This window comes from Cryptomeria japonica, chromosome 8, assembly GCF_030272615.1.
Source record: "Cryptomeria japonica chromosome 8, Sugi_1.0, whole genome shotgun sequence".
NCBI lineage: Eukaryota > Viridiplantae > Streptophyta > Pinopsida > Cupressales > Cupressaceae > Cryptomeria > Cryptomeria japonica.
Window position 1 is genome coordinate 279,412,984 of NC_081412.1, and position 25,752 is coordinate 279,438,735.

Here is a 25,752-nt window from a genome sequence, read left to right on the forward strand (position 1 = left end):
GTTATATGTTTATTTGAAGAATTTTCATAGCCTAATCAGTTTTTACAAAATCCTTGTCGAAGACTATGCTTGTAGCACAAAGACAATATGACTATTGTTTCGTTGTCTTTGCAGGTTGCCTGAGGAGAATCAAACAAACATCGTGTATTCTTTAAATTCATTTTTAGGCACCTAATTTGCTATCTGGTTAAAGAACAAATCTGTATTTCATGTTTTAAGAACATTCTGAGAGGTAGGAGAGTATGCTCTTGTCTGTATAGACAATCAAAAATCTAGACCCTTGAGGTGTTTTCTTTAAGTTTTAGATTTGTATATCTTTAGCGGGCCTGCTCTCCTGAGGAGCTAATAACTCTATAACCATTACGGTTGGTGAGAGGGGAACGACCCAAGTGGGAATGGCTAAATGCCAAGTACTCCAACCCACTATAAAACAAACGTGATTTGATAAAAATTGAGTCAATGACAGTGCTCAGGAATAGCTCTCCTCTGTACCTTCGGGTATATGAAACCTTGGTTTTCAAGGCTGGGAGACCTCTTAATTGAGTTTATACCTCGACGTGCCAAACTGACCCCTTGCTAGTTCCAATTCAAATTAGAAGCTACCGGGTTCACCTTTGAAAGGGGGATAATCTTTGTGCAAGAGATATAGTAACTCTCCCAAGATACTTGTCATTTTGTGCCCCCATTAGCATTTGGGGTCGGCTAATATGACATTGAGAATCCATTATGTGAGACTCAACGGTTGTATTCTGATTAGCTATTGGGTGTGTACTTGAGTCTACAAGCAAATATTTTCTTCTCTCACTAATTTTCGTAGGGTTTGCATTTTGTGATTGGAGTTATTATTCATATTACGTGTTTTTTTGTATTTTCATCCCTAAAACTAAAATTGGAATACCAAAACTGGAGAAAACAAGAAACAACTCAGTGATCGAAACTCTGTTCATGTCAAAACAAGTTCATCCTAGTCAAAAATTCGTTCGTATCAAAACTAGTCCATCCTAGTGGAAACTTTGTTCGTGTCAAAACTAGTCTATCCTAGTCGAAACTTTGTCCGTGTCAAAACTAGTCTATCCTAGCCAAAACTCAGTCCACCTCAAAACTGTTCATACTCAGTTGTCATACACAGTCATTGAAAACTCATAATTTTGCCTCTGTCCAATAAAGAATCATACGAGTCTTCTAATTTATCATCCTATGTCATATTATATGTCGTACGATATTCTATCAGTCCTAACAGTCTATCGTTTGAGCCTCCATCCTGTTTCGTACGAGCTCTGATTGTCTGTCGTCCGGTTCTGAGAATTATCATTTTATCCTAAATCATGTGTCATATGATAAACCTTTTCACTGATCAATTTGTCATTCCAGACATACCCATTTTTCGTATGGTCTTAGGAAGCAACTCGTATGAAACACTATTGTCATCGTCCTGAATCTATTAAACTGCCATCTCGTCCTGTAAAACCTGTCGTATGAATCTCTAATTTTGTCAGTCCAGAACAATCAAACTTGCCTAAAACAGTCTATAGCAAGCATAAAAATAGTTAGCATCATTTTGAGCATAAATAAATCAAAATAGTGTACCTTTGCCATTTGTGTTGCACGATTTTGTTGATCATCTTTCAGCTAGTTCAATCAACTACTTATCAAACTTAAGTCACTTAGATAATGTCTTATACAGGATAGATCGTTCTTGAAACTAGACTGAGTTTTAGTCACTTCTCTCGAATCAACTTAGATAAACGTCTTACACAGGATAGATCTTTCTTGAAACCATACTAAATCTTAGTTGCTTCTCTCAATCAATACGTTAACCGAACAACTAGCTCCAAATTTGATCTTGACTTCTGCATCACAAACAACTTTAGGTCACATCAATCAATAAAAATTCCCATTGAAACCATAAGTACTCATAAGAAAGATGCCAAAGGCAAAGGGAAATCCTTTTCATATCAAGATAACCCATTTTACATAAAGGACCCGCTCATTGATAAACCTTCATCATCAGATATACCAGTTTATGATGAACCTTTATCTCCCACTATACCTAGATCGAAACAAAATAACAAAGACAACCTCAATATTCATGATACTGACAATGATCCCTCATCAAGTGAATCTGAAGAATTTGAACCTCCAGAAAAAGATATTTATAGATGTCAAAAGGATAAAGATTTCTGAAAAATGATGAAGGTTATCATGGCTAGAGAAAAAGAATATTTTCTAGAACTAGTAAAACAAGGCGCCAAACTTCCTACCGGATATGATGTTCAAACCCTCATCACTAAAAAGGAAGAATCGCCTATAATAATGGTACACAGACAATTACAAGCCTTATAGACTGAGATCACAGAACTGAAAAACAAGGATAAATCCCCAAAACAATATTCTTTTGAGACAATATGCTCATTTCCCTTTGACAAAAACCTATACATGCCTCCATTTCCTTCACGATTTGAGATCCCAAAATTTGACAAATATGATGGTAACTCAGATCCCCAAGACTATATCAGAGAATTTTGTGCTTTATGTATGGAGTTCATGCATGACCAAATATACCTCATGCACCTTTTCCCAAGAAGTTTGGGAGGGCAAGCTATGGAATGGTTCTCAAGTCTACCTAAAGGAATAAATTTTTTTGAAGAATTAATCCAACTGTTTCTACAACAATACTCCTATAAAATTTGACACCCCATTACTATGATCGAGATTTCCAATACCAAACAAAAAATAGGGGAGCCTATTATCACTTTCCTCCAACATTGGAGAAAGATGTTCTCTAGATATTCACGACCTATTCCAAATTCTGAGAAAATGGATATATTCATCAACAATCTAATCCCTGAATTAAAATATAATATCCAAATGCAAGTGCACCCATCATTTAATAAAATGGTAGATAATGCTATCCGAATGGAAGATGTGCTTATAAAGAAAGGAGATATCTCACCTTGGAAAGAAACACAACCAGGATCTATCTCTAAAGAGAAGAACAAGTATTGGAAGTATGGCAAAGACAACAACAAGAACGTTATTAATGATAGAGTGGTAGAAACTGTTAAAACCAACTCAAAGCCCATGGTATTTAACTTGGCTAGTGGCACACAAGCACTCACAGCAGCTGAAACCGCAACAGAAAATCCTCCGAAGAAAGTAAAAGAGTGGTTTAACGATAAACCTTGGCTTTCGAAACCTAGATGTTGTTAGGTCCCAGAGGCAACTGAGAGGGGGGGGGGGGTAATCAGTTGTCTGTTAATTTCAAACTTAACCAAACTTAGTGCATAATACTGGTAAACCAAACTTTAATGTCGGTAGACAGTTTAGCAGTTAATAACAGTACCGGTAAAGTTTAATGCATGAAACAGAAAGACAAATAACATACACAACACATAACACAATTATTTGTACATGGAAACCCTGTAAGGGGAAAAACCACAATGGGAAACCTTACCCACAATCAGATGATACTACTACAGATAGTATGTGTGTACAAATGGGGTCTGTACATGCAGAAAGGTCAACTACCTAGAGCCGACTGCTCAATCACAAAATGGGAGTCACACTAACTACAATTGGATGGTTAAATCCAATGATAATGTACTGCTCAAAATAGCATCTTCATATGCTAGATTCAGTACCGGTTAAGCTCTGATTGTGTTTTTCAAAAGCCTCCTTGAATCTTCAAATGATGTCTGCGTGTATAGCTTTGCTTATATTTGCATATACCTTATTACAATCCTTTTTCATACTCCTCTACTTCCTCTTAATCTCACAAATGATATCTTACATATATACCAAAACCTAAGACCAAATGTGTAGGTTGGCTCACTAAGATATTACAATAAAATCAATTACAAATGAATCAATATGCAATGCATGATGTCGGCTCAATACATTTACAACAATAACAAATCATCTCCATAATGTGTTGTGCTCATCTGGAATAGATAATGCTTGCCGGTCCATAACCTAGACCTATTTGTCGGTAACAAAAAATATGCAAACTCGATTGTACCAATAATCAAATCACCAAAACTAAGTGTCCAAACAATGTCTTTGACATAACCAAATAATCTCCAGATGATAATAGATCATCCTCAGTGCCGGTGGTCAATATAACTTGTCGGTGAACCAGATACTGGTGACTGTGCATAAGTCACTGAACATGCTGATGAACATAACCAAAGATCTCCAAGTGTTGACAAGTGTTGACATCAATGAAAAAACCAATGCAACACATCCATAATACCAACAATATCCCCCTTTGGCATTGATGGCAACACAAGATGGAAAAACCATCTAAGTGCCAAAGCAAAAATGCCAAAAACCAAAAACTAGCAATCTCCTAAAAAGATCATCAAAATACAGATACAGAGAGTAACAATCTCCCCCCAAAAGATAATGTGTTTTTCCATAGATGTCTCTCCCCCTTTGACATCAAATGCCAAAGCAATACAAAAACTAGATACAATTAGTTTATAGAACTTGTTACAAATACCAATTGTTATAACCACATTTATTCAATCTACTCCCCCTGAGAAGTAGCTCTCCTTCATCAAAGCCAGAAAAAATATTTCTCTGTTAATTCTACCGGTCTAATGCCATGCTCCAATTGTCTAAGTTTCTACTAGTGAGGGTATAACTCCAAGCTGCTCTCTTAGATGTTCAAAAGTTTCTTTAGGAAAAGGCTTAGTAAAGATATCTGCAATCTGCTCTTTAGTATTTAGATAAACCAATTTCACTTCTTTTGCTTCAACATTCTCTTTCAGAAAATTGAATTTGATAGAAACATGTTTAGTTTTAGAGTGAAATACTAGATTCTTTGATATATCAATTGTTGCCATATTATCACAGTAAATGATTATAGGTTCTTTGCATTTTACCTTTATGTCCTTCAACATTTGCTTAATCCATAATACCTATGTACAATTAGTTGCTGCTGCAACATATTCTGATTTTGCTGTTGATAGTGATGTACAACTTTGTTTCTTGCTCAACCATGAAATTAGTTTGCTGCCAAGAAAAAATGCTCCGTCGGTGGTTCTTTTTCTGTCATCTACATCTCATGCCCAATTTGCATCTATGTATGCACATAAATCGAAATATTCATCTTTAGGATACCATAAACCAAGATTTGTTGTGCCTTGTAGGTACTGGAAAATCCTTTTCACTGCTAATTCATGATTTTCCTTAGGATTACTCTGAAAACTTGAAACAATACATATTGCATTCATAATATCAAGTCTTGTTTGTGTCAAATACAATAAACCTCCTATCATAGACTTATATCTTGTCAGATTAATAGGTGTTGATTCATCCTTCAATGATAGTTTATCAGTTGTAGTCATAGGTGTACTTACCGGTTTAGAGTTTTCCATGCCAAATTTCTTAAGTAATTCCTTCAAGTACTTTGATTGATTTATGAATATACCTTTGTCAGTCTGTGAAATCTGCAATCCTAAAAAGAATTTTATCTCTCCAATCATAGACATTTCAAATTTTTCCTACATCTTATTAGAAAAGTCTTTACACAATCCATTTTCTCCTCCAAAAATGATATCATCAACAAAAAATTCAATAACCAAGATGTCATCATTAGTCACTTTGTAATATAAGTTGTTGTCAGCATTACCTTTAGTGTAACCAAGCTTCAAAAGATATTTGTCCAATCTAGCATACCAAGCTCTAGGAGCTTGCTTCAATCCATATAAAGCTTTCCTTAACCTACAAACCATATCTTTGTCATCTGTCAAAGAAAATCCATCAGGTTGTTCAATGTAAACTTCCTCTTCAAGATCTCCATTCAAAAATGCACATTTAACATCCATTTGATATACTTTATAGTTCTTGTGTGCTACAAAAGCTAAGAATAATCTGACTGCCTCAATTCTAGCTACCGGTGCAAAGGTTTCATTGTAATCAATTCCTTCTTTCTGTGAATATACTTTACACACTAATCTTGCTTTGTTTCTGATTACCTTACCATCTTCATTAAGTTTATTTCTGAATACCCATTTAGTTCCAATTACATTTTTGTTTTTAGGCCGAGGAACCAATGTTCATGTGTTATTCTTTTCAATTTGTTCCAATTCATCTTCCATAGCCTTAATCCAATGTTTATCTTCACATGCATCATTAATAGTTGTTGGTTCAATCTGAGAAATTAGACATACCTCTTCATTTTCCAATCTTCCTCTAGTCATAACTCCTTGATACTTATTCCGAATTATCTGACTTTCAGAGTGATTCAATCTTACATACCTGGGTGTATTCACTTATTGTTGTTCTTCAGTCACTGTGGAATTCTCAAATGATGCCGGTGTGACTAGATCACCATTATGTACCGGTGTACTCATAGTAGGTTCATTTGTGATTATCTCAACTGTCGGTTCAGAGTCTATAGACCTTCTGAACTGTTCATCAATCTTCACATTTGCACTTTCAATGATTTTCTACAATCTCTTATTAAAACATCTATATGCCTTTCTCTTAGATGAATAACCAAGAAATATTCCTTCATCACTTATAGGATAAAATTTGCCAATATAATCATCTCTCCTAATATAACATTTGCTTCCAAGTATTCTAAAATATTTTAGAGTAGAAGTATTACCAAACCATAGTTCATGAGGGGTCTTACTAGTTTCACCTTTGATGTGAACTCTGTTGAATGTATAAATAGCTGTATTGACTGCTTCTCTCCAATACACATGAGGTAGATTTTTTTCTAATATCATGCTTCTAGCTGCATCCAAAATAGTTTTGTTCTTCCTTTCCACAACTCCATCTTGTTGGGGTGTCCGAGGTGCTGATAATTGTCTTCTGGTTCCATTCACTTCACAGAATGTATTAAATTCCTTAGATGTGAATTCACCTCCTATATCTGATCTCAAGCATTTGATTTTCTTACCAGTTTCATTCTCTACCATCATCTTGAATAGTTTGAATTTCCCAAAAGCTTTTGATTTCTCCCTGAGAAAAGTAACCCAACACATTCTATAATAATCATCAATGATTAGCATAAATTATTTATCTCCTTGTAAACTTATAGTTCTTGCTGGACCACATAAATCAATATGAATTAAGTCAAGAAAATTATTGCATTTCTCTAGAACACTCTTAAAATTTGTTCTAACTTGCTTTACAAATTGAAATTCCTTACATACTGGATTGTGAGGTTTAACAATCTTAGGTAAATCTCTTACTGCCTTAGTTGTACTGATTTTCACAATGCAATCAAAATTTACATGACACAGTCTCTTATGCCATAACCAACTTTCATCAATATGTGCAATCAAGCACGTCTTCTCATTGTTATTCAAATAAAAGATATTACCTCTAGTCTGATTACCAATTGCAATTTCCAAACCAGTTATTTTCATGATTTTGCATTTACCATTCTTGAATTGTAATTGAAATCCCTTTTCAACTAATTGACCAACACTCAAAATATTATGCTTCAAACCTTCAACATAGTAAACATTATCAGTATTGTGCTTACCATCAAAAGATATAATGCCTTTTCCTATTATCAAACAAGCTTTGTCTTCTCCAAATCTTACTAGGCCTCCATTGTATTCTTGAAAGGTTAAGAATTTACTCTTATCACCAGTCATATGATGTGAACATCTGGAATCAATAATCCATTTATCATTTTCTTCAATTTTAGCTGCCAGGGCCCTCTACTGGTTGAATAGTAGGTGCCAGTTGATCTTCTGTTATAGAAACAAAATCCCATCCATTATCTGTCGGTTCCTCATCAAAATCATCAGTAACTCCTTCATCAGCATAGTAACATGATTTGTCTCTATTCTTATTAAATCTATACCTTTGATATTCAGGGTTAGGCTTGTATGTTCTTTTGGCTTCTTCTTTCAATCTTGCATGTCTATCAGGACACCTAGATGCCATATGAGCAATTTTATTGTAGTTAAAACATTTAAATGGTGCTTTACCTTCATACTTACTTCCAACTGGACCTTTAGGCGTTTTCCTTGCAAATAGTGCTTCAAGCTCTTCAAGTTCTTCATTCTCTCTTCTGATTTCTTCAAGTTCTTTAGCATAGAGTGCTTTCCAATCATATTTTTTAGATGATGATGATTATGTTGCAGATGATGAAGCTTTGAAATCCAAATCTATCTTAATTGTAGCAATAGGACCAAATTCCTCAAGTTTTCCAACCAAAGTATCTCTAGATAGTGATGCATTAGGCATTGTTCTCAATTCATTAATAGCAGTTACTTTCATTTTGTATGTCGGTGGAAAAGCTCTTAAAACTTTAGATACAATTTCATCTTCACTTAAGGATCCTCCACAACATTGTATACCCAAAATAATTTCATTATCTCTTTCCATAAAAGCAGAAACCCTTTCATCTTCTTCCATTTTCAGATTTTCATACCTGACCCAGAAGCATTCCAGTTTTGCAATTTTGACAGTGGTATCGCCTTCATTCAATGTCTCCAATTTATCCCAAATATCTTTAGCAGTAGATCGGTCTGATAATCCCATGATTTGTTGATCTGACAATGAGCTCAAAAGTGCTTCTCTTGCTTTGCAATCATTTTCTTCATCTTTAGCCAAGGTTAGGTTGGTGGATTAGGTTGACCTTGAGTAGGAGCAACATAGCCATTCTTTGTAACATCCCATATTTCCTTTCCAATGCAATTTATATGTGTCTCCATTATGATCTTCCATATACCATAGTTGGTTCCATCAATCTTCAAATGGTCCTTCTTGAAATAGTCAGTAGACATAGGATCTCCTCAAGTTGTTAAACTTCCGCAAAAAGAGGACTAGGCTCTGATACCAATTGTTAGGTCCTGAAGGCAACTGAGAGGGGGGGGGTGAATCAGTTGTCTGTAAATTTAAAACTTAACCAAACTTAGTGCATAATACTGGTAAACCAAACTTTAATGCCGATAGACAATTTAGCAGTTAATAACGGTACCGATAAATGAAATAGAAAGACAAATAACATACACAACACATAACACAATTATTTGTACGTGGAAACCCTGTAAGGGGAAAAACCACGGTGGGAAACCTTACCCACAATCAGATGATACTACTACAGATAATATGTGTGTACAAATGGGGTCTGCGCATGCAGAAAGGCCAACTACATAGAGCTCACTGCTCAATAAAAAAATAGGAGTCACACTGACTACAATTGGATGGTTAAATCCAATGATAATGTACTGCTCAAAATAGCATCTTCATATGCTAGATTTAGTACTGATTAAGCTCTGATTGTCTTCTTCAAAAGCCTCCTTGAATCTTCAAATGATGTCTGTGTGAATAGCTCTGCTTATATTCGCATATACCTTATTACAATCCTTTTTCACACTCCTCTACTTCTTCTTAATCTCACAAATGAGATCTTACATATATACCAAAACCTAAGACCAAATGTGTAGGTCGACTCACTAAAGATATTACAATAAAATCAATTACAAATGAATCAATATGCGATGCATGATGTCATCTCAATGCATTTACAACAATAAAAAATCATCTTCATAATGTGTCGTGCTGATCTAGAATAGATAATGCTTGCTAGTGCATAACCTAGACCTATTTGTCAGTAACAACAAATATGCAAATTCGATTGTACCAATAATCAAATCACCAAAACTAAGTGTCCAAACAATGTCTTCTACATAACCAAGTAATCTCCAGATGATAACAGATCATCCTCAGTGCCAGTGGACAATATAACCTGTTAGTGAACCAGATACTGGTGACTGTGCATAAGTCATTGAACATGCCAGTGAACATAACCAAAGATCTCCAAGTGTTGAAAAGTGTTTACATCAATGAAAAAAACAATTCAACACATCCATAATACCAATAGACACGAATTCAATCCTCTGGAAGAATCATACAAATCCTCTTTCAAAACTTTATTGGCAAACAACCTGATAATGTTACCAGATAATTCTAGGCCATATGATCTGAAAGTCAAACCAAAATGGTGGAGAGAAAATGAATACTACGACTACCATTGAAACAAAGGTCATAACACAAACAACTGCATGAAGCTCAAGCATGAGATTCAAGATCTCATAGACGTTGGTAAAATTGTTGTCGAGAATCACCCGATAAATGTTGATCACAAAGCATTTAAATATCCTTTACCCATTTATGAACAAGGTGATTCCTCAAAAAAAAAAGGAGGTGCCAAAGTAAATTACACTTATACCAGCAATGACAACATCATCAAGATGATTGAGTCTTCCCAATCTAAATATTGCAAGGTGATTATAATCAAAGACAAACAAAATCAATCATGATATGCAAAGGCTATGACCCATTCTCAAAAGAAAGTCACTCTCCAAGGAGCTAGTTCTTCAACTGCTGCTCAAACAACATCAAACCTACCAACCTCATCAAACAAACAAAAAGAATCAACATTTGACAAATTTAAACAGCTAACTGCATCATCATCCTCTGGATATAGCATTTTTGAATAGCTGAAAAGGAGAAAATGCTCAAATCTCCATCTTCGAAATGCTTAAAATATCTTCTTCTCACAAAGAGATCTTGGATAAAGTGTTGCTCACAACTAATGTTCCAAAAGATTTAGATATTGATCGGTTTCAGTCTATGGTGGGTCATCTAACTTCACCTCACTATCTAACCTTCTTTGAAGAAGATGACAACTCGCTAAATAATCCACATAACCATCCATTGCATATTGAATCCATGATCCATAAACACATAGTTAAATGTGTTTTGATAGATTGAGGCGTGGGGTTGAATATATGTACTTACAGTTTGCTTACACAATTAGGATTTTCTGAAAATGTCATTGATCCAACCAAGAAAGTAACAATTAAAGCCTATGATGAAGAAGAAAGGACCTCTAAAGGTCTAGTATCATTACCAATCATGGTGGGACCTGTAGAAAGAGATGTCATTTTCCAGGTACTTGATCTTCCTCTGTCATACAAAATCTTACTAGGCAGGCCATGGATTCATGAAATGAAGGCAGATCCATCTACAAACCATCAATGCTTAAAGTTCCCTTATAACGGAGTTGAAGTCAGTATTCTTGCTGATACAAATCTCCCCTGTAATGCATTGACAAAAGGTGCTGATACCTTTGTGCCTCATAATAGAGAAGCCTCTATAGATGAAATTCCAGAAGCTCTGATGAAGGACTTAGAAAAGAAATTGAAGATTACAAATACTGGCATGGATGACTACAAGATAGAACCAGTACTTTCATTAGTTTCTCTCCCTCCATCACTGAAACAGTTGGGCAAACCATCAAAGGCTATGAGAACACAGACTTTAACTCTGAATATCATATATGATGGTCTTTTTGTACAATCTCCTACTTCCCTGGTAGATGAAATAGAAGAGGATGTTGTTCTTAAGTGGCTTTTCAATGAAGATATTCAAAATGAGGACTTACGACATTGTGAGATTTCTCTAATCCAATATGGTCCCGACTGCAAAATGATCCAACGCATGAGATATTCAGGTATCGGTCCCCTGGGCAAACATCAAGAGGGTATTATTAAACTGATTCAGCTGCAAACAAAATCTACAAATGATAAGGTTGGAATGGGGTACAATCCAAAAAAGACATCAGACCAAAAACATGCTTCTAAGTCTAAGTGGAAGAAAAGGATATTGCCTTCAACATCATAGGAAGTCGACGCTCAACAAACTCAAGCAGAGCGTGGAAAAGAAAAAGAGGAACTACTAATCAAGAGAGAAGAAACAGTCAGTACTCAAGCTCCAATGGTATGAGCTACAACACTGCAGGGAGTTGAAGTTCCAGAAGATATGAGAGACAAAGTAGAAAGAATCAGAGAATTGTTTGCACCACTGAAAGTTCCAGTCACATACACTGGTAGGCAGCAAGTAGATTATTCAGAAACTGACTCAAACAAGTATGAATGGGGTCCAAACCACCTCTCAGATACATCTAGTACAAAAACTCCAAAAGAGTCCAGTGATATCACAGATGACACTCAAGAGCTGATGCACTTAAAGCTAGAAAAGGAGATACAGGAAATCGGACTAAAAAGACAAGAAGACTGAACAAAGGCTGAAAGAAGGAAGAATACTAGAAAATTTTTCATCTATTCTATACTCCTCTAATAAAACAAAACAAATCAAGTATGCGACTACACAAGAAGAATTGGAAGCTACATAAGAAGAACTAGTCATTAGTCCAGAGGAAGATGAATGGAGTAGACGACAGGGACTCACAGAACCATCAAGGTCATGTCAACAGGTATGTCAGATACAAATGATAAATGAGCTAAATATTAAAGGAACTTGCAGCATTAAATATGTAGGTGTTGATACCATACAAACATTCACTCAATCACTTGAAGAAGACTCGGAAACTTCATTTGATGACTCTGAAAACAGTCCTATTTATGACAATATCTACTCAACATCAAACTCTGAATCCTTTGATGTAAATGATGAGAACCTATCTATTGATCTTGTTACTATCAAACCACAATATGAAGTCTAGTTTGGCATAGAGAATGATGCTACAAGTAGGTCTATTGGATTAGGTCAACTAAATATTAACATGAACTTTAATATTCATGTTCTGACTCTTCCTGGTCTTGAGACATTTATGAAAGGTAGTCTTCTAGAACTTGATTTTTTGATTTGCAGTTATGATGACAATACCATGAACTCCCTTGAACCTGTCCACACTCTATCCTTGGTACATCTTGAATTAATTGATTGTAGTCTACAAGACCAACCCATGAATGTACCTACTTTTGCCAATGACTACACGCTAGCCTATTACCTCAACGCAATTGAACCCATGGACTCTTCCACCAGCGAACAAAATGCAAACATGACTAAAACAAATATCAAGTATCTTAGTTGCAAAAATCAGAAAAATAAAAATAAAAGATCTAATGGTGAAAACCACATTGTGGCGGTGTCAAAAGAAAGGACGTACCTAAGGGTAAAAACCTCTCTGAGGCGCCTAAAGGTGAGATACTTGATATACTGCCAAGTCATTTTCAGGAAAGGTCTTCTATATTGATTGATCCAACTTAGCCAGTGAACATTGGGAGTCAAGAGACACCACACATCATTCACTTAGCTCAATCACTATCGACAGAAGAATTGAAAGATTTTACTCATCTCTTTTAAGAAAAGAAGATCAATTTTGTATGGATGTACTCTGATATGCTAGGACTAGATCCTAATCTTATCATGCACCATCTTTCCATCACACCAGGAGTTAAACTAGTCAAGCAAAAACTCTATAAGAAGCACCCTCATGTGGCACTGCTAGTCTAGGCTGAGCTAGAAAAATTGTTAAAAGCTGGATTTATCAGAGCTATAGAATATGTAGAATGGATTTCAAACATAGTACCTATGTCAAAGGTAGACAAATCTATTAGGATTTGCACAGACTTCAGAGATCTCAACAAATCTTGTCCGAAGGATGACTTTCCATTACCAAACATTGATATGATAGTCGATATGACTGCTGGGTATGAGATGTACTCACTAATGGACAGATTCTTCAGATATAATTAGATCAAAATAGCTCCTGGGGATCAAGAAAGACAACTTTCACCTATGCATGGGGAGCCTTTTCTGGAATATCATGCCATTTGGGCTAAAGAACGTAGGAGCAACTTACCAAAGAGCAACAACAACTATCTTTCATGATATGATGCATAAGAATATGGAAGACTATGTTGATGACACTTTAGTGAAGACTATGAAGAGATCCATGCATATTCAAGAGCTATCCCTATACTAGATAGAATGAAAAAATTCAAACTCTGGCTAAATCCAAAAAAGTGTGCACTCGGAGTGACATCTAGTAAACTACTCGGATACATCATTTCAAAGAAGGGAATTGAGGTTGATCCTGAGAAGGTCCAAGCTATAATGGAAATTCCACCTCCAAAGAACATCAGTCAAATGAGAAGTTTACAGGGACGTCTCCAATCAATCAGACGCTTTATTTCTCAGCTGGCAGACAAAACTCAACCTTTCACAAAAGTATTAAGGAAAGGAGTAATATTCAACTGGGATCGAGAATATGAACAACACCTTCAGAAAATCAAAGAATACCTATCCAATCCACCAATATTAATGCCACCAATTAAGAGTAAACCATTGATCTTATACATATCAACTATTGATTCATCATTAGGGGCACTTCTGGCACAACACGATGAAAATAAAAAAGAGAGCTATATATTACATCAATAGAACATTGGTGTCTTATGAAATTAACTACACTATAATAGAAAAAGCATGCTTGGCATTAGTCTTTGCATCACAAAAATTGAAACATTACATGTTAGCACATTCCATCAAGCTAGTAGCTAAGATTGATTTGCTCAAATATCTTCTCAACAAAGCAACACTTACTAGAAGATTGGAAAAATGGGTCATGGTCCTTATAGAGTTTGATATTGAATATGTGGAATGCAAAGCCATCAAGGGACATGTAATTGCAGATCAACTTGTTGAAGCTCCACTTGAAGACACTCAACCGCTGCATATAGAATTTCCAAATGAATCAATAATGCACCTTACTCAACAATCCTGGAAGATGTTCTTTGATGGGTCTTTCACTCAAAATGGTTTTGATGCTGGAATACTTTTTATTACTCCTCAAAAGTATTCAATCTTGAAGGCTTACAAGATTCTTTTCCCTTGTAAAAACAATATTGTAGAGTATGAAGCTCTGGTAAATGGGATCAAGCTAGCTATCAAATGGAAGGTTGTTGAATTACACATCTATGGAGATTCTCAACTAGTCATCAATCAAATAAATGATACATATTAGACTCAAAATGAGAAACTGATGCCTTATAAGAGAATGGTTGATGATTTCAAGAAGTATTTTTCTTTTGTGTCATTCCAGTAGATTCCCAGATCAGCAAATAGAGCAACAGATGCTATGGCCACCTTGCAATCCATACCAGAGTTACAAGAGTCTAATTTTTGCTTTGAATTCCTGGTGGAAGAATTATATTACCCTGCCTATGATTCTCCTGAGTCCCAGATAGTCATTTATATTATTGGACATGACTCATCCTACTGTAGCCACATTTACTCTTATCTGCGTGACCAAATTATCCCAGAAAATCTTACTCGTAATGAGAAAAGGAACCTAACCCAAAACGCTTCACGGTACATCATCATTGCTAAAAATTTGTTTAGGTGAGGTTTGGATGGTACATTGCTTAGGTGTCTAAAAACTGAAGAGTCTAAACATGCATTATCAGAAGTCCATGAAGGTATTTGTGGATCTCATTTGAATGGTCTTACTTTAGCTCAGAAACTACTACGGGCTGGCTACTACTGGCCAAACATGGAGAAGGACGCTATAAAGTTTTCTAAAACTTGTGAGAAGTGTTAGCTACATGGGAATCTCATACATGCTCCAGCTAGGGATCTCATACCCTTCATTACACATTGGCCTTTTCAGCAATGGGCCTTTGATCTCATTGGTCAGATATATCCTACATCACCCAATGGACACAAGTTTATCATAACTGCCACTGAGTACTTCACTAAGTGGGTAGAAGCAGTTCCGCTCATTAAAGCAACCGGTAAACAAGTAGCTCTATTTATCCTAGACCATATCATTTGCAGGTATGGGATACCTTCATCCATTGTGACTAACAATGGAGGACAATTCAAGAATAAAGATTTAGATGAGCTCTGTGAGAAATTCAAAATTAAACAACACTGGTCATCTGTATATTACCCTCAAGGTAATGGACAAGCTGAGGCATCTAATAAAAACCTGTTGACTATCTTACACAGAACAGTAAACAAATCTGGGAAGGATTGGCTTCTGCAGCTCAATCGTGCATTATGGGCTTATAGAACAAGTATTAGAACACCTACTAGGGCTACACCTTTTTCTTTGGTATATGGGTCTGAAGCAATATTACCTATTGAAGTGGAAATACCATCTCTAAGAGTTTCTTTACAAGGTCTTGTTACTGATGAAGACTATAGAATAGCTAGATTGCAAGAGCTCGAATTGCTGGATGAACATCGGCAAGTGGCGTTTGATCATCTGAGATTGTATCAAAAGAGAATGTCCAGAGGATATAACAAGAAGGTTCGACAACGGGAATTTCAAGTTGGTGACCTTGTTCTAAGAGAAAATCCTAAAAATCAACAGTTTCGAGACAACAAAGGGAAGTTTGAACCCAACTGGTTAGGTCCCTACATCGTCATTGCAGTATTTGGCTCTAGTGCCTATCACCTCTCAACATCGGAAGGAGAACAACTCCGTGAATCGATTAACACCATCCATTTGAAGAAATTCTTTACTTAGCATTCTCTGCTCCAGCAACCTGTACAGCTAAAAAATGTCCTAAAAAAAAAATTCTAAAAATCATAAAATGTCTTATAACAAAAAAAAAAAAAGAGAAAGAGAAAAAAAAAAAAAAGAAAAAGAAAAAAGAGAGAAAATGCCTTGGTGAAAACCTAGTAAATAGGCACCTTGGTAAAAAAAATAAAATCTTTGCCATGAAGATGAAAACCTGGCAAACAGGCACCTCTTGTACTCAAGCGCTCCATCTATCAATGCAACGTTGGCATTCCTACTTTTATGCATAATTGCTTTCGCTTGTACATATTTCAATCACTTTTGTGACATCCTGGTTCATTCGAACTCTCATGGCTTGAAACTGATTAATTTCCTAGTCTTAGGTTAATTGACAGAGCACATTATGTCAAATGTATGTCAGTGAAACCTGGTCATCCAATCCGAGTCAGTCACCTGTCTCCTAACTACTACAGAGTTTTATCACTGAGTACACAAGCAAAACAACATTACTAAAAACAATCACTAAACAGTTTGAGTTATGCATGAAATTTTCTTTGTGTGATGTCTTTTATATTGGTTTTCGATTATTATCCCTCTAAGTAACTCGAGGAAGTCTATCTTGACTAAGAGGAGCAAGGATTGGGGGCATAATATTTTCTTTGTTTTCTGCTTGTAGGAATGATTCTGATGATCTGGAAACATCTAATCAGCTGGGTGTCTGTGATAAGAGCCTTCACATCAAGGTGAAATAGCCACACATACCTCGACTCTGCTTATTTGTATGCTACAGGGAGGTTCACATCATTTCTTTGTCTGTTTTGAGGGAATTTATTTATCATGCAATCTAGGTCCCTGCGAAATCTGTCCAAGGATATGAATGAAAAAGGGTCATTGCGGACAAGATAATGAATATTGCACATGAAAAGAAAGGAACTCTAATCTGCCTGCTATGTTTGTTAACGCTCAGTGATGAAACTTAAGCATTTCAAATCCAGTGATTAGGTTTAGGTTGCATCTCATTTTGCATTTCATTCTGCATTTTGTGAATTTAGAGTGATTTCGGTATGACAACAATGATCTCTTTATCTTCTGAATGAGAGTTGGAAGTATCATCATTTCTTAGCTAAGTGGTCTCTTTTTCATCATTTCTCCGATCGAGTACTTGTGTATTGAGATGTTAGCTACATACATAAGCATCTTATATAGATTCATCCATTTCATTATCACTCATTCACATTCATCTTATTGCATAGAAAAAAATAACAATTTGCATTACTAGTTGTATATGGTGAAAATGGATAACAATAATAACAATATTGAAAGGCTAAATAGATTCAACCACAAAACCCTAGCCTAACAACAACAAAGATCCACCATAACATATGAAGATTACCTAAGACAATGCAAATCAAACAAAAACACAAAGATTATACCATCACATGTCCAATAGGGTTTTGATCTCCATTCTTCCTATCTCCATTGATCTTGCTTGATATATTTGCTCTCAGATTTTATGTACACAAGAGCTCAACAAAGAACGGAATGTGGTTGTAAGTAGGATTCGTAGTGTAGTCAAGTGCATAAAAGATGATTAGAATGCATAGAACCATTAGGGTTTGATAATGAAGGAAGCATCTCCTTATATAGAAGACACAATAAGAAATGGAGGGATAAGATTGAGAGGTGTAAAAGGAGGTCAGCTATGATTAGAGGGTAGGTAAAAGAAATAATAAAATAATGAAAGGGGTAGGTAGTGTATGAATTAAGAGATGAATGACATGTGTCATGGGTAGAAAAGACTAATGAATTAATTAAATAAATAAAGATTTATTTAATTAATAGAAGAAGTGGGATCAATTAAATAAATAAGATATTTATTTAATTTAGAAAAAGGATAATTTAAATAAATAAATGTATTTATTTAAATGAGAAATAAGGCTAGAAGAGGATAAATGAATTAATTAAATAAAAAAAGATTTATTTAATTAATAGAAGAATTAAGCTTAGATAATTAAATAAATAATATTTATTTAATTAGACTGGACAATTTTAGGTGTCTACACTAGTTACTCATCATCATCACTTATTTGCATGAAAAGAAACAAAAAAAACAACATCCATATTCATCTACATTACATACATCAATACTGAAAAGAAATATGCATACATATAGAATAAAGCATGTAAAACAACATCTCATAATCAATCAATACAAGTACGATGAAATCAAATCAAGAGCTCATAAATCGGTTGTCCCAAGTCCATTTTCGGGATCGAAATCAAAATCTGACATCAATTCTCTCATCAAAATTTCACGACGTTGACCACTTAGCACTTTCATCCTCAAGTCAATTTTTCAAAGCATTTTGCGCTCAATGCTCAATCTCAATTTTAATTCTACAAATCAACTAGGCGCTCGATTGCTCATCAATCATCGCGAAATCTTCAAACATTCCTTTAAATCACTTTCGTGCTCAAATAAAAAGCATCGCTAAACAATTGCCTATAATCATCATGTACCCTCACTATCTTTTGATTTTGCTCCTGAGGGGGCATACTCTTGACCTCATGACCTCACATCTTCGATGTCGAGAATTTTTTTCAAATCTTCATCAAAAGTCGAGCAAAAATATTTTTCAACTAAAGAAAATCAAATTCTTATTGCTAAGGGGTATCTCAGCTTCATCACTTCATATCAAGTTGAGATCTCTTGATCATTTGAATCAAATCAATCGCTAGGAGCATATCAGTTTCATCACTTCAAATCAAGCTGATATTCATCTTCATCTGAATCAGTCTCTTAACGTTAATAAGTTTCATCGCTTTTCATCAAGCTGATTATTCATTTAAACTCAATCAAAAGTTTAAAAAGTATCTTTGATCACACACTCAATCTAAGTAGGTGTTCAGTTTCATCACATCAAATCAAGCTAGACAGTTTATCTTCACTCATTGTGTCTTGATCCATCAAGTTCAAGATCAATTTTATCTTTGTTCACTGTGTCTAGTTCAATCAAGTTCTAGATCAGCAAGATCCGCTTCTTGATCAATCAAGTTCAGTTTCGGTATCTTTGTTCTCTATCATTCCTAGTTCAATCAAGTTCGGGATCAGTTTCACTTTAATAAACTATGTTCAGCTTCATCGCTTCAAATCAAACTAAACACCTTGCTCTTCATCGGGTTCATGATCAATCAAGTTCAGAACTGGTATCTCCTAGACATCAACATATTCTTTGAACCAACACATTGCTCGCACATTAATTCAAAGAGGGGCAAATGTAATACCCTAAAATTGGTCACTTAAACCATGGGCCCCTAATTTAGACAACATCACCAAGGTCCTAACCAAAGGCAATTAAATCAACTTTGAGCACATTATTAATTCTTCAATCATCAAATGTCACATGGCAAATCAATAACTCAATATTAATTAAATATTTATTTAATTAATTAAATCATTCCAAGAAAATAATTTTTGATCAATTATCCTATTTTAATTTATTAAATATCTTAGCATATTTAATTAATTAATAAATTTTTCATTTAATCATAAAAAAAGGAATCAATATGCAAAGCAAGAGTTAAATTGAAAATAAAATAAAAGAATTGAATTGAGAGAAATCAAACTTGAGATATTCTTCTAAATTGAGATAACTTGAAATCAGAAAAGCAATTAAAAGGAATTGAATCATTCTCTAAAATTGGAACTCAAAGCTTTTGAGAAAAAGAAGTTTAGTTTCATTGAAAAGACTCTTTTCTTGAATAAATCAATGAATTACCTATTTTTATCATAAATGCATGGAATTAATTAAATCTTATTTCTAATGCAACTCAAACTTCTTTTCTGAATGCATTTCAATTAAACTATAATTGGAATCTATCTCAAGGTTAACTGAATCTGATTTCTCAATTATTTCAATTAATCCTAAATTGTGCTTTTTCTTGATCTCTCTTGTGATTCTTTATAAATTCAGCCTTCACCTCTCATTCAAATCACCTTGGAGATTTGTTATTATACACTTTTTGCTCCAAAGTCATTGAATATACTGTGCTTTCTTTGCGAGATTATTTGCATCTTAGTTTATCTTTTTCCATATTGCTTGAATCCATATTGCTTGAATTCATATAGCTTATCTTTCATCCATCTAGCATAATCTTGCATCCATTTAGCTTAATCTCATGCTCATATAGATTAACTTCATCTTGGAGTAGTCTAGTCACTGGTATTGCTTATAAAAATTTGAGAGCAATCTTATACTCACATCTTTTAGAAGGCAATTGGTCGATTTGTTATGGTTTTATTATTCATGCTTATATCTGTCTAACCATACATGTAATGACTTAATTGAAGTGTTGTTCCTGCAGCTATCAAACTTGTTTCAGTTTTTCACACACACAACACCTACTGTTAAGTATTTCAGAATTTTTGGAAGTAAATTCTATATCAAAAGAGATGATTCAATTGGAAAGTTTGATCCTAGATGTGATGAAGGGATATTTCTTGGTTATTCAATTCAAAGCAAAGCATATAGATGTTATAATAAAAGATTGTAGAAAATTGTGGAAAGTGCTAATGTGAAAGTGGAAGAACAATACATAAATTATTCTATATCATATGATAGGGAACAGATAGTGGAAATGATCATAACTGAACCAGCAATGCCTCAACTAGTATAGGAATCTGAAACAGTTACACCGACATAATCAAAAAATTCAACTCTGACTGATGACCAGAGTGGTGAACCTGAAGTTCAAAAGACTCCAAGGTATGTAAGATTAAATCATTCTTAAGATCAAATTATTGGAGATAGGAACAAGGGAGTAATGACAAGAAGAAAATTGGCAAATGAAGAGGTATGTCTTATTTCTCAAGTTGAACCGACAACTATTATTGAATCTTGTAAGGATAAACATTGGTTAAAGGCTATGGAAGATGAATTAGATTATATAAAGAAGAATGAAACTTGGTCTTTAGTTTCTCGGCCTAAAAATAAGAATGTTATTGGAACTAAATGGGTTTTTAGAAATAAACTAAATGAGGATGGTCAAGTTATAAGGAACAAGGCTAGATTGGTTTGTAAAGGATATTCTCAAATGGAAGGAATTGATTATGGTAAGACATTTGCACCTATAGCTAGAATTGAAGCTGTTATACTATTTCTTTCCTATGCAGCTTATAAGAACTATAAGGTTTATCAAATGGATGTCAAATGTTCATTTTTGAATGGTGAGCTTGAGGAAGAATTTTACATTGAGCAACCTGGTGGATTTACACTGACAGATGACAAAGACATGGTTTGCAGATTGAATAAAGCTTTATATGGTTTGAAACAAGCTCCTAGAGGTTGGTATGCAAGGTTGGATAAACATCTTTTGAAGCTTGGTTTTACTAAAGGCAGTACTGATAGTAATCTATATTATAAGATCACAGATGATGATATTCTGATTATTGAAGTCTTTGTTGATGATATCATTTTTGGAGGAGAAGATAAACTGTGCATGGAATTTGCTAACAACATGAAAAATGAATTTGAAATGTCCATGATTGGTGAGATGAAAATTTTCTTAGGTTTGCAGATTCCTCAAACTGACAAAGACATTTTTATCTGTCAAACTAAGTATCTAAGGGAATTGTTGAAAAAGTTTGGTATGGAGAATTTCAAACCGGTAAGTACTCCTATGGCTACAAGTGAGAAACTATCTATCAAGGATATTTTTTCACCTGTAAATCCGACAAGGTATAAATCTATGATTGGTGGTCTATTATACCTAACTCAGACTAGACCTGATATTATGAATGCAGTAAGTATTGTTTCAAGATATCAAAGTAATCCTAAAGAAAATCATGAATGTGTAGTAAAGAGGATATTCCGATATTTGCAAGGAACAACAAAATATGGCTTATGGTATTTCAGAAATGATGATTTCACTTTATGTGCATATAGTAACTTAGATTGGGCAGGTGATACCAATGACAGGAAAAACACTTCTGGTGGAGTTTTCTTTCTTGGAAAGAAACGGGTTTCATTGTTAAGCAAAAAACAATCATTCACTTCTTTATCTACTGCAGAAGTCGAGTATGTTGTAGCAGCAACAAAGTACACTCAAGTTTTGTGGATGAAGCAAATGTTGAAGAAAAATGGGGTAAATTGTAGTGAAGCGGTAGTTATCTATTGTGATAACTTTGTAGCTATTGACATGCCCAAGAATCTAGTATTTCACTCTAAGACTAAGCATATTTCAATAAAGTATAACTTTCTGAAGGACAAGGTAGAAGCAAACGAAGTCAAATTGGTTTATGTGAACATTAAAGAACAAATTGCAGACATATTCACTAAACCATTGTCTAAGAAATCATTTGTGTATACACCTAAAAATGGTCTGAAGATAATTAATTGAATAAGCAATTATTTAATTAATCCTCCTCCCCAATTTAATTGAATTCATCAACAATTTAATTAAATTCTCCCATTCATCTACCTATTAATAAATCTAAGGATTTATTTAATAGATTCATTTCAATAGTCCTCTTTGATTAATTAATTCAAATTAATTAATTCTTCTCCATCGAAATCATTTCTTCTAATCCTCTAATTAATTAAAACAAATCAATTATGAGTTGTTGAAATTAATTAGCCTTTTCTTATTATTTGAATTTTTAAATTCAAATTCTCCTAACTTTTAACCACCTAACCCATTCCATTTACCCACATGTCCCCTTTCCTTGAACACTTTACCCTCTCATGAGAAATTTTTTGTGACACTTGTCACTAAGTGTTCCCTTTCATCTAACCTCTTATAGAATCTTTGTGATACTTGTCACTAAGTGTTCCCTTTCATCTAACCTCTTCTAGAATCTTTGTGACACTTGTCACTAAGTGTTCCCTTTCATCCAGCCTCTTCTAGAAGCTTTGTGACACTTGTCACTAAGTGTTCCCTTTCATCCAACCTCTTCTAGAAGCCTCTTGACACTTGTCACCATAGAGATGTTCCCTCTAATCCAACCTCTTTGCCAACCTCCTCCAATTTCACCATTGATATCTTCAGACTTGATCTTGACCGTTGATTCCTGCCACCTCAGCCCTAGCCTTGAAAACCCTATAAATAGACCCCCGATTGATCCCATTTCATTTGCATTCAAGCATTGTTACTATAGGCATATAGCTCTTAGCAAATCATTATTAGCATTGTTATCATGTTCAATTTTAGCTTAATTGCATCTTCATTCTAGCTTATTTTCTAGAATATTCATGAAATCATGTAGCTTAATCATTCTATCATTTCTAGCTTATGCATTTTCATCATTTAAATCCTCCATTTAAGTGTATTCAAGTCACTGGAATTTGCATAACCAGATCTGAGAGCAAAATTCATACTTGCATTTACTAGGAGGCAATAGATCGATTAGCTATAGTTTTATCTTTCGTTGATTAATTTTATAACCATTGCTTGTAATGATTTAGTGAGTGTTTTGTGTTGCAGGTGCAGGTATAATAGGTACACACTTCACATATATGACATTTTGGCACCCACCGTGGGGCTAGAGCCTCGCATATATCTTTCTAATATCCTGGCTAGTTCTCGCAAATACAAATTTAACGCATTTGTAATCCAAATTCACGCCTGTCCTAAATATTTTTTGCTGAACGATTATCAAAGATACGCTTGTCAAAAACCAAATTCAAAACAAATCAATGACTACTAATGGATCTATTTTGCAGGTGCCTAAAATAATTCAACAAAACTTTGTGTATTCCTTAAAAAAATTTTAGGCACACTTGATTTTGGCTAAAAATGAATAATCATGTATGTTGTGTTTTTTATGATAGGTGAGTATTCTCTCACCTTTATTAGGTGATTAGAAAGATAGACTCATCTTTTGCTTTCATTAGTGCATATCTTTAGCAGACCTGCCCTCCTGAGGAGCTAAAAACTCTTAAAGCCATTACAACCAGTGTGAGGGGAACCACCTAAGTAGAAACGACTAATGCCAAGTAATCCAACCCACTATAAAATAAATATGATTTGATGAAAATCAAGTCAATGGAAATGCTCAAGAATAGCTCTCCTCCGTACCTTCGGGTATATCAAACCTTGGTTTTCAAGGCTAGGAGACCTCTTAATTGATTTTATACCTCGACGCGTCGAATGGATCCCTTACTAGTTCCAGTTAAATTAGAAGCTACCTGATTCACCTCTGAAAGGGTGATAATCTTTGTGCAAGAGAGATAGTAACTCTCCCAAGACACTTGTCATATCGTGCCCCCATTAGCATTTGGAGTCGGATAATACGGCATTGAGAACCCATTGCGTGAGACTCAGCGGTTGTATTCTGATTAGCTATTGGGTGTGTACCTAAGTCAGCAAGCAAAGGTTTTCATTCTCAGCCAATTTCCTTAGGGTTTATCATGCTTGGAGTCACTTATCATATCATGTATTTGTTGTGTATTCATCCCTACATTGAAAAAAATCAGACATCTAAAACTGGAAAACATAAGCAAAACATCAAAATTCACTAATCAAAATTCGGCAAAACAAACTTTTTTTAATCTCTATCCTGTTATCTGTCGTACGAGTTAAGTTCTATGTCATACGAGTCGGGTGATTTGTCGTACGAGGAATTTGTTTTGTCATATGGTTCATAAAGTTTTGTCGTACGAGTCTCTTCTTTTTCAAAGGAAATTTCTGATTTGTCATCTGGTCTTGTATCTTTTGTCATTTAGGGTTGTGTATTGTGTCGTACGAGTCTCTATTTTTGCTAGTCCAGAGCTGTGTCTTGCATGACTTTTTCAGGTCTATCATTCTGCTTGATCAATTTTCAGTATTCATAAACATTTGTTATCTGTCATTCGATGCTTAAATTGTCTTCTTGGTTTGCTTGGTCAAGTTATCATCCGTCAAAATTAGACTTTAGAACATATACACCTCAAGATTTTCAAGTTCTCACCCTCAACAAGTTCAAAATCTAAAAATCTCTGTAGCGTCGTAAATTGTACGCACTTGCTAGGGTGGTACAATTTCGCACCTAGTTTAGCACCCGCCTTGGCGCATTTTGCATTTTGCATTACATTTCCCCTTTAGTACTTAATTAATTAAATTAATTAGGTCTAAGGTTCTATTTTATCATCTCCCATATCATAAAGTTGGGCCCTTTCATTAAAGTGTGCCCTTTTCATTTTATTCCTCCTATACATCATTTAATCAAAAACCCTAATTAGGTCCTATTTTGAACTTGGGGGCTTGATTTCGGGGGTCAAAACATCTCGAAATCACCTGTAACTTCGGGATTCTCTCTAAAATCATCATATCCGACAGTCCTAAAAATTTGGTGAAAAGTTGTCAGGACCATGGCGCCCGGAGTGCAACATGGTCCCGGACATTTTTCCCAAAATTTTAGGAACGTGATCCAATCATAAAATAAAGCTTAACCCCAAGAA